At 43.5% G+C, this 8,107-nt stretch overlaps 1 long non-coding RNA gene across 1 annotated transcript; it reads left to right on the top strand.

Annotated features, from left to right (window-relative positions):
* Window positions 1–206: 206 nt before the first annotated feature.
* Window positions 207–1,467, top strand: LOC115165457 (uncharacterized). Its single transcript, XR_003870177.1, has 3 exons — window positions 207–648; window positions 748–1,314; window positions 1,432–1,467. It is a non-coding gene; the product is annotated as an uncharacterized LOC115165457 (long non-coding RNA).
* Window positions 1,468–8,107: the final 6,640 nt, after the last annotated feature.

Genomic DNA, 8,107 nt, shown 5'->3' with positions numbered 1-8,107 from the left:
GTACTCAATGGATTAGGATTATGGTTAATTGTTTAGCTAGCATGTCTAAATAAAAGATTCCACTTCGCCAGATGATTACATGACCCATCAAGTTAGCCAGGTGTGTCTGATGGTGATTACAGCTATCTATTGTATAATAATGCCAAAATATTTGTATCTGGAATTTGTCTTTCAGCATCAGTAGAACACGGCTGACTCTCCTCCACCAGTCATACAAGGAGAATGGTCTAATGCCTCCCATCAAAAAGAGAGCTGGCCCAAGCAAGCACAGGTTACACCTGAAGCATGAGGACTTGCAGGGAGTGGCGGACTTCATCAACATCTACGCAGAGGATAACGCAAAAGTATTACCAGGATGCCTCCCAGGACACAAACACTTTGGTGGAAAGCTGCTGCCATCCCATGTGACAAAAGCAGCAGTGTGGCGTTTCTACAAGGAATCGATGACAACACTTGATATCTAAAACATAAACAACACGTTTTGATTATTTAATTGACCTCCAACATGATTGGTACTACTTTTACTGATCTCGCCTTATTTCTGTATTTTCCAGAGGAAAATGCAGTCAGGCTGTGTGTTATCATCTTAACTCCCAGTTTCCAAGATAATATTTCTGTATGCAGTGCTGTTGCTCTGCACATTTGTAGGTAAGTGAAACTTACCTGATAATGATGCATGAAAATAATTTTATTACATTTTACTTTTTTTTCATTAACTTATCTTAATGTTATTTTGTTCTTTGCAAGTGCACTATCCTTCAGACCATATGCAGCCAGGTCCCATATGCTTTTGAACTCCTCGCAAGTGTGTCTTGCTTGGGGTCTGTTGTGAAGGAATTACACAACAAGTAAACTACTTGATTAATGAAGGCATGTCCTCCAGCAAAGGCAGCAGTGCAGTAATCAACTACATGCACCATTTCTTCACCACGGAGTTGAGTTAACACGTGTGGACCTGAATTGTGATAACTGCTGTGGCCAAATCAAGAACAAGTTTGTGCTCTGGTATTGTACCTGGCGGACCATGCACAAGCTCCACCACAGTTTGGACCTTAACTTCCTGATCACAGGCCACACCAAGTGTGCCCCCGACTAGTGCTTCGGCCTCATCAAACAGCACTCCAGAAAGCCCAGAGTGAACACTTTGTCTGAGATTGTTGGTGTTGTGAAGGACAGCACTGTGACAGGGGTCAACATCCCACAGCTGGTTAGACTGGAGAATGGTACGGTGCTGGTAAAAAGCTATGGCTGGCAACAGCACCTGACTCCATACTTCAGGCCACTGCCACAGTTCAAGTAGTACCAGCACTTCAGGTGAATATAATTTTCATTGCATTGTAGAGGTTATTCTTTTTATCTAAACTTGGGAGGTGAATTGATGCTGTGCAAGATTGTAATGTCTTAAATGTTTTGTTATTTCCTGTTTTACAGCTTCAATGCTCTGGAGCCTGGTGTTGTTGTCGCCAAGGAGCGTTCGGACTCAGTCAGGACCAGGTTTCAGCTGCTGCGCAACACTGACATCCTTCTTCCCATAGATGGTCTGCCTTTACAAGGACCACCTGGACTGGACACAGCTAGATAAACTTGCGTTTTTGAGAAGATCAAAAACATACGTTTTTGATCTTAGATTCCCATTGTTCATGCATGGTTCGGCTGGACCAGTCATCAGCACTATATGCAATGCCTCTATTCAAATGACTCTCTCCTAACACACACGTCATACGTCGATGCTATTATTTTTTTATCCTGCTGCTTAGCCACTTGCATAACTACCTCATCTATCACTGATATTGTTTTTGATATTGTTCTTGTACATACTGTATATTGTTTTAGTGATACGGACGCTATCTATTTCTGATATTAATACTATGCAAGTAACCATTAGGCTGTACCATTTACACCTTCTGTAGAGACCCATCCACTTGGCATTATGTGACTGGGGGTTATAGCATTTCTTTCACATGACCCATCAATTTAGACAAGTGTGTCTGGGTAAGCGTCATGTAATATTTATCAAATATTTTTCTCTGGACACTTTCTGCTTACTGTTCAGTACATGACCTCACATGTGAATCCTTAAAGAGATGGGTGGGGCTGGCTTAACAGGATGTGAACAATTCTGAATGGGTGCAGACAAAGGAGAGATCTCCAGTATGTATCAAAACATTCAAAGGCTATTTTCTCAAAAGTGAGTTTACAATAAATTCTACAACCACCTAAAAGGAAGCAATTCCCAAACCTTCCATAACAAAGCCATCACCTACAGAGAGATGAACCTGGAGAAGAGTCCCCTAAGCATGCTGATCCTGGGGCTCTGTTCGAAAAAACTAACAAAATAAACACACCCCACAGAGCCCCAGGACAGCAACACAATTGGACCCAACCAAATCATGACAAAACAAAAAGATAATTACTTGACACATTGGAAAGAATTAACAAAAAACAGAGCAAACTAGAATGCTACTTGGCCCGAAACAGAGAGTACACAGTGGCAGAATACCTGACCACTGTGACTGACCCAAACTTAAGGAAATCTTTGACTATGTACAGACTCAGAAAGGCCGCCGTAGGCAGACCAGACTCTCAAGAGAAGACAGACTATGTGCAGACCGCACACAAAAGGAGGTGGAAACTGAGATGCACTTCCTAACTTTCTGCCAAATGACCACATTAGAAACACATATTTCCCTCAGATTACACAGACACACAAAGAATTTGAAAACAAACCCAGTTTTTATCAACTTCTATATCTATTGGGTGGACCACACCACAGTGTGCCATCACAGTGTGCCATCACAGCAACACGATGTGTGACCTACTGCCACAAGAAAATGGCAACCAGTGAAGAAAAAAACACCATTCTAAATACAACCCATATTTATGTTTATTTATTTTCCCATTTGTAACTATTTTCACTTAATATGACATTTCAAATGTCTTTATTCTTTTGGAACTTTTGTGAGTGTAATGTTTACTGTACATTTTTATTGTTTGTTTCACTTTTGTTTATTATCTCCTTCACTTGCTTTGGCAATGTTAACATATGTTTCCCAAGCCAATAAAGCCCTTAAATGAAAGTGAATAGAAAGAGACTTTTGACTTTTTGTCTTTCTTTAATGACACATCCTCATTTGTTTAAAACCTAACTGCCACCGCCACCAACCCCACCTCCACCTGTTAATCATTTTGTAGAACTCAAATTTTAGAGATCTTAATGGCATTAACCTGGCACACACAGAAAACCCGTGATGCACAGTTTCACTCATGACACAGAAAGGGCACCCCTGTCCGACTCCTGGGTCGACCCGTGCCAACCAGCTATTAGTAGCCAGGGCTCCATGTAGAACCCTCCACTGGTATTGTCATGCTGGAGGGTCATGTCAGGATGAGCCTGCAGGAAGGGTACCACATGAGGGAGGAGGAGGTCTTCCCTGAAATGCACAGTGCCGAGATTGCCTGCAATAACAACAAGCTCAGTCCGATGATGCTATGATACACCGTCCCAGACCATGACAGACCCTCCCCCTCCAAATCGATCACGTTCCAGAGTACAGGCTTCGGTGTAATGCTCATTCCTTCGACAATAAACGCAAATCCAACCATCACCCCTGGTGAGACAAAACCGCGACTTGTCAGTGAAGCACACTTTTTGCCAGTCCTGTCTGGTCCAGCAACGGTGAGTTTGTGCCCATAGGCGACGTTATTGCCAGTGATGTCTGGTGATGACCTGCCTTACAACAGGCCTACAAGCCCTCAGTCCAGCCTCTCTCAGCCTATTGCGGACATTATGAGCACTGATGGAGGGATTGTGTGTTCCTCGTGTAACTCGGGCAGTTGTTGTTGCCATCCTGTATCTGTCCCGCAGGTGTGATGTTCGGATGTAGCGATCTTGTGCAGGTGTTGTTACACGTGGTCTGCCACTGCAAGGACGATCAGCTGTCCGTCCTGTCTCCCTATAGCGCTGTCTTAGGCGTCTCACAGTATGGACATTGCAATTTATTAACCTGGCCACATCTGCAGTCCTCATGCCTCCTTGCAGCATGCATAAGGCATGGTCATGCAGATGAGCAGGGACCCTGGGCATCTTTCTTTTGGTGTTTTTCAGAGTCAGTAGAAAGGACTCTTAGGTGTCCTAAGTTTTCATAACTGTGACCTTAATTGCCTACCATCTGTAAGCTGTTAGTGTCTTAATGACCGTTCATTAATTGTTCATTAATTGTTTATGGTTCATTGAACAAGCATGGGAAACAGTGTTCAAACCCATTACAATGAAGATATGTGAAGTTATTTGGATTTTTACGAATTTCTTTGAAAGACAGGGTCCTGAAAAAGAGACATTACTTTTTTTGCTTAGTTTATGTAAACCTATGTTTCCAATGCCATTATAGCCCCTTAAATTGAAATTGTATTGAGTGAGATTCGAGAATGAGGGCGAGTATGGGAGACATTTTAGTCATTTAGCAGATGCTCTTATCCAGAGTGATTTACATCAAGTGCATTCATTTTAAGATAGCTAGGTGAGAAAAACACATATCACAGTGAAATATACAGGATACAAGCATTCCATTCCATCTAAACAATGGATTTACACTGAGTGTACAAAACATTTGGAACTGCTATTTCCATGACATAGACTGACCAGGTGAATCCAGGTGAATCCAGATGAAACCTATGATCCCTTATTGATGTAATTTGTTAAATCCACTTCAATCAGTGTAGATGAAAGGGAGGAGACTGGTTAAAGATTGCCTTGAGACAATTGAGACATAGATTGTGTGTGTGCCATTCAGAGGATGAATCGGCAAGACAAAAGAGTTAAGTGCTGGATATCGTGGTATGTACCAGGCGCACAGGTTTGTGTCAAGAGCTGCTGGGTTTTTCATTCTCAATAGTTTCAAGTGTGTATCAAGAATGGTCCACATCCAGTCAACTTGACACAACTTTGATAAGCATTGGAGTCAACATGGGCCAGCATCCCTGTGGACCGCTTTCGACACCATGTAGAGTCCCATCCCCCGACAAATGTAGGTTGTTCTGAGGGCAAAAAGTGTGGGGGGATTCAATATTAGGAAGGTGTTCTTAATGTTTTGTACAATCAGTGTAAAGCGTTTTGCAAAAAACACATTTTCATACACATCTAAAATCTATAAATTAATAAGAACAGTAATGTTTTGCACACACGTGAAGGTACCCATAAGCAATCGTTTCTGGTGAAAAAACACAAAGTGAAAAATTGGTGGACATAGCGTTTTAGAAAAAAACGGACATTCCTACCAAACTGAAACCAGGACCATAATAGAGAGGAGGGGAGAGAGGACAGGGGGAAATATTTAACCGAATAACATGAGTTTAGACCCAGTAGTGCCATAATTACCTGAAAGGCCCATATTCAGAGGCCCCTTGTTTTGATTCTGTCTGCATCGCTGTGGGTTGGACCTCCTTATTAGATTCTTTCTCTGTTTCCACTTGCAGACAAGCCTCTGACAGCCTTTATCCAGTTATGTCTGGGCCCAACAGCATTGAGGCTCACTTTCATTCTCCCATTATGAGGGCCGAGGGTTCCTAATGCATGTCGCCAATGCCACGTGGAGTTAGATCAAACAGGGCTGACCGCCACACAGTGGGGCATCAACGCCATGGCAACGACCTGCTGTTTAAACCAAAACAATCAGGAGGAATGTCTGGGCCTTGGACTGTTCAGGGTCATTTCAGCCTGTGAGGGTTAGAGAGAGATCTTTGATGGCCTTGCTTGACTCCCATTTCTCCCATTAGCAGATCAGGGCTGTCATTTGCTGGAATAGATGTTGTTCTTGTTGGTGTATCGTTTTGAGGCAATTATATGTCACGTCGAGTTTGATCTGTTGCTGTGTATGTGTGCGTGTGTGTGTATGTGTGCGTGTGTGCGTATGTGTGCACGTGTGTGTGTGTATGTGTGCGTGTGTGTGTGTGTGTATGTGTGCGTGCGTGTATGTGTGTGTGTGTGTGTGTGCGTGTGCGCGTGTGTATGTGTGGGTGTGTCAATGTGTGTGTGTGTGTATCTGTGTGTGTGTGTATGTGTGTGCATATGTGTATGTGTGCGTGTGTGTATGTGTGCGTATGTGTGCGTGTGTGTGTGTGTGTGTGTGTGTGTGTGTGTGTGTGTGTGTGTGTGTGTGTGTGTGTATCTGTGTGTTCAAGCAGACAGCACAGAGTGTGGTTCTGAAAGGCTGTATCATGTCCATTTATTCAGCTGGTCGGAGGTGGGATCGGATGGCCTTCCGGAAATCCCCCAGGGACCCCAACGTTTCTCTTTGAGGGTGCTTCGACGTCCCCGCACGATACGGGCTTCAATTACAAACCCCTCAGCACATCGCCCAGCAATTGCTTCCTACTGCAATTTATTATGGCAAATTAAAAGATTCCAAAAAGAGAGTCAGTTTGTGTTGGCACTAAAACAACGGCGGTCAGTTACATCTACTCTACCCTCAGCGTAGTTAGAAGAGTTGGCCCTTTGTTTCTGCTGAACCCTAGCTGCTCCAACATCAAGCCCATAAAAAAAATGTCCTCCATAACAATATCAAAGAAGAGGAGATGGCAAGGAGCCCATTGGTTGACGCGGTCCCCTGGGGCATATAGTCTTACCCGCTCAGAATATGCACCGGGCAGCATCAAAGCTCAGAGCGCTAAGGCTAATAGCTTGTGGCGACATTGCACTGTGGGACTGAGGCACTATGGGCATCATTATAAGTATCCCAGGGATCAGCCAGCTATAACACATTTTCCACCCAAGATGTCTCCCTGCCTCCCACATCTTGTTGAAGCATATGGCACACTGAAGAGAGAGGGAAGAGGGAAATATAGGTCCATGTGGCACTGACAAAACAATATGGACAGACAGACAGACAGACAGACAGACAGACAGACAGACAGACAGACAGACAGACAGACAGACAGTCAGACAGACAGACAGACAGACAGACAGACAGACAGACAGACAGACAGACAGACAGACAGACAGACAGACAGACAGACAGACAGACAGACAGACAGACAGACAGACAGACAGACAGACAGACAGACAGACACTACAGGAAATGTGCACTTAACTGAAAAACAGATACATAAATGTTACAAGTAGGAACACGTTTTACTATGAGTATTTCTGCAAAACCAGTGAATTACCCCTGGATTAAAACTCTAAATTGCTCCTTTAAATTGTAAACCACATCATGATCTATTGAACATGCCTCATTTCCATAGTAACAGACAGCTGATGAATTCCGACACTACTTCTATCTGTTTTAGCTATCTGCAGAACATAGTGCTGTATCACTTCAAGATTTCTTATCGGTAGGTCTTTGCACATCGACATGACATGAATGTTCCTATCAGTTGACACATCTGTTTTTGTGCCGCACTATTTTAAGTGGAATTTGTTTTGCTTCAGTTGAATGTCACCAGGCAAATGTTAAGGAAATAATTCCTTTAAAACACATACATCCTGGACATGGTACGTCAATGAAAAGAGAAGCAAAAATCTTTCTCTCCAGTTGAAAATAAAAGATAATCTGGGAGTGATGAACCCAAGTCCGTGTGATATGGTGAGTACGTGTGTGCGTGTGTCTGTTGGCACTTATTCATGTGTTTCTTTGATATGGCTTGCGTGTGTGTGTGTGTGTGTGTGTGTGTGTGTGTGTGTGTGTGTGTGTGTGTGTGTGTGTGTGTGTGTGTGTGTGTGTGTGTGTGTGTGTGTGTGTGTGTGTGTGTGTGTGTGTGTGTGTGTGTGTGTGTCTTAAACTGATATTTAAAAGCCCATTACCCAGGCAGGGGAATATGTCGGTAGATGGAGAAAATAGGGGTCAAGGGTTAGCTAAAGTTGACCCAGGGAGAGACGTTTTCCTGTTACACAGAGCTAACACTGACCCAGGGAGAGACGTTCTTCTATTACACAGAGCTAACGCTGACCCAGGGAGAGACGTTTTCCTGTTACACAGAGCTAACACTGACCCAGGGAGAGACGTTTTCCTGTTACACAGAGCTAACACTGACCCAGGGAGAGACGTTTTCCTGTTACACATAGCTAACACTGACCCAGGAAGATACGTTCTTCTATTACACATAGCTAACG

This window comes from Salmo trutta, chromosome 1 (genome assembly GCF_901001165.1).
Source record: "Salmo trutta chromosome 1, fSalTru1.1, whole genome shotgun sequence".
Classification (NCBI taxonomy): domain Eukaryota; kingdom Metazoa; phylum Chordata; class Actinopteri; order Salmoniformes; family Salmonidae; genus Salmo; species Salmo trutta.
Note: the sequence above shows the minus strand (reverse complement) of the source record. Positions and strands in the feature narration are given on the sequence as shown.